Source organism: Nerophis lumbriciformis, linkage group LG24 (assembly GCF_033978685.3).
Source record: "Nerophis lumbriciformis linkage group LG24, RoL_Nlum_v2.1, whole genome shotgun sequence".
NCBI classification, from domain to species: Eukaryota; Metazoa; Chordata; class Actinopteri; order Syngnathiformes; family Syngnathidae; genus Nerophis; species Nerophis lumbriciformis.
Genome location: NC_084571.2, coordinates 16,564,953 through 16,571,419, shown reverse-complemented (window position 1 = coordinate 16,571,419; position 6,467 = coordinate 16,564,953).

Below are 6,467 nucleotides of genomic sequence, written 5' to 3'. Positions count from 1 at the left end.
TGGCTATCCTCTCTGGAGCCAACATGGCTATCCTCTCTGGAGCCAACATGGCTATCCTCTCTGGAGTCAACATGGTGTCCTCTCTGGAACCTACTAGGCGTCCTCTCTGGAGCCAACATGGTGTCCTCTCTGGAGCCAATATGGTGTCCTCTATGGAGCCAACATGGCGCCCTTTCAGGAGCCTGCCAGGTGCCCTTTCAGGAGCCTACCAGGTGCCCTTTCAGGAGCCTACAAGGCGCCCTCTCTGGAGCCAACAAAGATGCATGAGGACAACACAAAGTAGTCGGAAGTCTCCTCCCTGCTGGTGAGTCCCTGGATGGTGACAACCTCAGCCAGCTGGATGGGTGGAACCAACATGATGTCCTCTCTGGAGCCAACATGGTGTCCTCTCTGGAGGCAACATGGTGTCCTCTCTAGAGGCAACATGGCGTCCTCTCTGGAGCCAAAACGGAGTCTACTCTGGAGCCAACATGGTGTCCTCTCTGGAGCCTACTAGGCGTCCTCTCTGGAGCCAACAAAGATGCATGAGGACAACACAAAGTAGTCGGAAGTCTCCTCCCTGCTGGTGAGTCCCTGGATGGTGACAACCTCAGCCAGCTGGATGGATGGAACCAACATGATGTCCTCTCTGGAGCCAACATGGTGTCCTCTCTGGAGGCAACATGGTGTCCTCTCTAGAGGCAACATGGCGTCCTCTCTGGAGCCAACATAGTGTCCACTCTGGAGCCAACATGGTGTCTTCTCTGGGGCCAACATGGAGTCCTCTCTGTAGCCAAAATGGAGTCCACTCTGGAGCCAACATGGTGTCCTCTCTGGAGCCTACTAGGTGTCCTCTCTGGAGCCAACAAAGATTCATGAGGACAACACAAAGTAGTCGGAAGTCTCTTCCCTGCTGGTGAGTCCCTGGATGGTGACAACCTCAGCCTGCTGGATGGATGGAGCCAACATGGTGTCCTCTCTGGAGCCTATTAGGCGTCCTCTCGAGAGCCAACATGGTGTCCTCTCTGGAGGCAACATGGTGTCCTCTCTGGAGCCAAAATGGTGTCCTGTCTGGAGCCAACATGGTGTCCTCGCTGGAGCCAACATGGTGTCCTCTCTGGAGCCAACATGGTGTCCTCTCTGGAGACAACATGGCGTCCTCTCTGGAGCCAACATGGCGTCCTCTCTGGAGCCAACATGGCGTCCTCTCTGGAGCCAACATGGCGTCCACTCTGGAGCCAACAAAGATGCATGAGGACAACACAAAGTATTCGAAAGTCTCCTCCCTGCTGGTGAGTCCCTGGATGGTGACAACCTCAGCCTGCTGGATGGATGGAGCCAACATGGCGTCCTCTCTGGAGCCTACTAGGCGTCCTCTCGAGAGCCAACATGGCGTCCTCTCTGGAGCCAACATGGCGTCCTCTCTGGAGCCAACATGGCGTCCTCTCTAGAGCCAACATGGCGTCCTCTCTGGAGCCAACATGGCGTCCTCTCTGGAGACAACTAGGCGTCCTCTCTGGAGACAACATGGCGTCCTCTCTGGAGCCTACTAGGTGTCCTCTCTGGGGTCAACATGGAGTTCTCTCTGGGGCAAACATGGCGTCGTATTGGGGACAAAAACTTTATAATATCTCTCTGCTATAATGTTTTTTTTTACTTTCAGACTACAAAATGAAAAAATGTAATAAAAAGAATCTCAATAAATGTTTGGAATGTGGATGACTGCGTCAGTAGCAGAGTTGATCCACTAGAGGACGCCATTGTGCCACTCAGGTTTATGCTGAAAAATACATGCAGAGATCAAATGATGTGCTGTTTTAATATGACAATAAAATGAGGTCAGACTAATCACGATAGCTAAAAAAGAAAGACATGTTCATATTAAACATGTTCTGTATAGATACAGGTAAAAGCCAGTAAATTAGAATATTTTGAAAAACTTGATTTATTTCAGTAATTGCATTCAAAAGGTGTAACTTGTACATTATATTTATTCATTGCACACAGACTGATGCATTCAAATGTTTATTTCATTTAATTTTGATGATTTGAAGTGGCAACAAATGAAAATCCAAAATTCTGTGTGTCACAAAATTAGAATATTGTGTAAGGGTTAAATTTTGAAGACACCTGGTGCCACAAACTAATCAGCTGATTAACTCAAAACACCTGCAAAGGGCTTTAAATGGTCTCTCAGTCCAGTTCTGAAGCCTACACAAACATGGGGAAGACTTCAGATTTGACAGCTGTCCAAAAGGCAACCATCGACACATTACACAAGGAGGGACAGACACAAAAGGTTATTGCTGAAGAGGCTGGCTGTTCTCAGAGTTCTGTGTCCAAACACATTAATGGAGAGGCAAAGGGAAGGAAAAACTGTGGTCAGAAAAAGTGTACAAGCGATAGGGATCACCGCGCCCTGGTCAAGATTGTGAAAAAAAACCCATTCAAAAATGTGGGGGAGATTCAGAAGGAGTGGACAGCTGCTGGAGTCAGTGCTTCAAGATCCACCACCAAGAGACGCTTGAAAGACATGGGTTTCAACTGCCGCATACCTCGTGTCAAGCCACTGTTGACCAAGAAACAGCGCGAAAAGCGTCTCACCTGGGCTAAGGAAAAAAAGAGCTGGACTGCTGCTGAGTGGTCCAAAGTCATGTTTTCTGACGAAAGCAAATTTTGCATTTCCTTTGGAAATCGAGGTCCCAGAGTCTGGAGGAAGACAGGAAAGGCACAGGATCCACGTTGCCTGAAGTCTAGTGTAAAGTTTCCACCATCAGTGATGGTTTGGGGTGCCATGTCATCTGCTGGTGTCGGTCCACTCTGTTTCCTGAGATCCAGGGTCAACGCAGCCGTCTACCAGCAAGTTTTAGAGCACTTCATGCTTCCTGCTGCTGACCTGCTCTATGGATATGGAGATTTCAAGTTCCAACAGGACTTGGCGCCTGCACACAGCGCAAAATCTACCCGTGCCTGGTTTACGGACCATGGTATTTCTGTTCTAAATTGGCCCGCCAACTCCCCTGACCTTAGCCCCATAGAAAATCTGTGGGGTATTGTGAAAAGGAAGATGCAGAATGCCAGACCCAAAAACGCAGAAGAGTTGAAGGCCACTATCAGAGCAACCTGGGCTCTCATAACACCTGAGCAGTGCCAGAAACTCATCGACTCCATGCCACGCCGCATTAACGCAGTAATTGAGGCAAAAGGAGCTCCAACCAAGTATTGAGTATTGTACATGCTCATATTTTTCATTTTCATACTTTTCAGTTGGCCAACATTTCTAAAAATCCCTTTTTTGTATTAGCCTTACACAATATTCTAATTTTGTGACACACGGAATTTTGGATTTTCATTTGTTGCCACTTCAAATCATCAAAATTAAATGAAATAAACATTTGAATGCATCAGTCTGTGTGCAATGAATAAATATAATGTACAAGTTACACCTTTTGAATGCAATTACTGAAATAAATCAAGTTTTTCAAAATATTCTAATTTACTGGCTTTTACCTGTATATACACGGTTGGGAGAGTGGCCGTGCCAGCAACCTGAGGGTTCCTGGTTCAATCCCCACCTTCTACCAACTTCATCACGTCCGTTGTGTCCTTGAGCAATACACTTCACCCTTGCTCCTGATGGGTCGTGGTTAGGGCCTTGCGTGGCAGCTCCCGCCATCAGTGTGTGAATGGGTGAATGTGGAAATAGTGTCAAAGGGCTTTGAGTACCTTGAAGGTAGAAAAGCGCTATACAAGTATAACCCATTTACCATATATATATATATATATATATATATATATATATATATATATATGTAACTGCTGTGTACCCGTCCCGCCAAGAACCCACACACAGGCTGGATTGGATGATGTGGTTCTTTACTGGTAGCTGCAATGAGTGATCAGAACGCACATACACACAATATGTGGTTAGCACCTCTGCTGATTTCGATGTCATTAGCAGAGGACAGGAAGTCTGCCCAAGTACATAACATTTTCATATTTTTACAATTACATGAAATACAATTACAGATGTGACTTAATACAATGGCTTTTAACAGTATACTTTTTAACGTGTGTGATCGTATAGTGGTTTTAACTTGCTTTTATCTTTACTGGTATTACAATCAATTCAATACAAAATATTTTACTTGGTTTTTAACCAACATCATCCTTTTTTATATATTTATGAAATAGAACATAGAAAAATACAAAATACAATACAAGACATGACACAAATAATTAAATGGACTTTTAGCACCCTCTGGTGGTGACTAGCAAAAATGACAGACCACGTTGTTCGCATGTTAAAATGGCGAACAATACAAATTTAAATATGAACGTCTTGACACGTAAAACGCACATAGTGCAACAATTATTACCTGCAATGAGTGATCAGAATGCACATACACACAATATGTGGTTAGCACCTCTGCTGATTTCGATGTCTACAGGGGGAAAATAATATCGACTTCAGTGCAAAATAGTAATACATCTGATGTGAGCAACAACCAATTCAAAACGAAAATTCCACAACGTAGCATTTCAACTGCTATTAAATAACTGTGTATCTTACAATAAATCTCACGTAAACTTTAGTGTAATATATAATATTTTGCGGAGCAATATCAGAACGTGGCTTACCATTAGCAGAGAACAGGAAGTCTGCCAATAAGCTTCCGGTTTGCGGTCATATTTACAGACTTTCAGGTACCAGCAGATGGCACAATTGGACCTCTCATTGCATAACAAACAATATACATATTTTAGCAGGAATTTCACTCAAATAATCAAAGTATTTCTTATACCCGTTACATACACCCCCCTGAAATTCTGCTAAATTTAGGAGTGCAGTGCAAAACTTGAGACAAAAAACAAAAATAATAAGTGCATTACTAGGAACAAAACTGGCGTGCATGTCAGTTCTAAAACTGTCTCAAAAAGGAGTGTGGAAAGAAAGAAGGTGATCAATCTCCTAACTAAACACAGACTCAGAGATGCCTGTTACACCTCTGAAATGCAATATGTTGTTCCTGTAGCTTCAAGTACTACTTAGACTCTTCTTTGGTCAAATACTTTCATAACTCAAACTGAAATTGCATCTCTAAAGAACTTAAACAAGGCACTAACTGATACTGTGGACGCAGAATCCTCATCTACTACTTGCTTATTCATTTGACAAATAAGGCGTTGTGTAGGGTTCATGAGACTACGATCTCTGAGACCATAACGGCCAGGCTGTGTGCAAATCGCTTGAGCTAAAGGGCCTGGAATGTCACTGTTCAGAAACTCAGTGTCAAGAATGGCTGTCTCAGGAGCATCAGTGTCCGGGGAGTCAATGTCTTGTTGAGGGTCTTTGTCAGGAGAAGCAACGTCTGTGGGGATATTGTCAGGAGGGGACATGTCAGTAGAGTCAGTGTCCAAAGGGGTCACATCTGGATGGACAGTTACGGGAGGGGCAACTTCTGTGTCAGCGACTATATCTTCAGAGCACTGTGGTGAGCCTTCCGCACCATTAACAGCAGCATAGTCAACATCTTCAGGGACTCGCTGACTGTCCTGACTGGACGCGGTGACAGAGAGAGTCGGACTGAGCAGCATCAGACCTCCGGTCAAACGAGTCATCCTCCTCTTCAGAATGGACTTCCTCTTCTGAATGGACTTTCTCTTCACCTGTCCGTATCAGCCAGTTGACTGTACGTACATCACTGTCTTCCACCAAATCAGGCACGTCAGGACATACATCACTTCCATGCGCAGCAGCGTCACATTCAGAGTGCCCAGAGACATTGTCCAGGTCTCTGTCACATGGCAGGAAGCTAACAGAGAGTAGTAGATTCCGGTGAACGACTCTCTCTCTGCCTGTCAGGCAATCCTTGACTCTGTAGACATGGAGTTCAGGTCTGACTGAGATGACTTCATAAGGGGTCGACTCCCATTTGTCTGCAACCTTGCATTTTCCTGGCACACCTCTGTTGGCAATCAGCACTCTGTCTCCAACGACGAGGGGTGAGCCTTTGACTTTGCGGTTGTACAACTTGGCGTGGCGAGTCTGTTCCCTGAGACTGTTCCTCTGCACAATCTGAGCAGCTTCATGCAGATCCTTCTTCAGTTGGGACACAAAATCTGAGTGACTGACAACAGCGTCATTGGTGAGAGCATGTTGAAACATGACGTCGACAGGGAGACGAGGGATTCTTCCAAACATTAAGTAGAAGGGTGCAAACCCTGTTGTCTCATGCTCTGCGCAGTTGTAGCAGAAGGTAAGTTGCTGCAGGATTTGTGGCCACTTTGCTTTGGACTGAAGGGGAAGAGACCTGATCATATCTCCCAGGGTCCTGTTAAAACGCTCTGTGACACCATTTCCCATGGGGTGATACGGAGTCGTATGGGACTTCCGTACCCCAGCCATCTCTAGAAGCTCCTTAATCAGCTTGCTCTCAAAATTGGCTCCCTGGTCCGAATGGATGCGTCGAGGAAAGCCATAAATT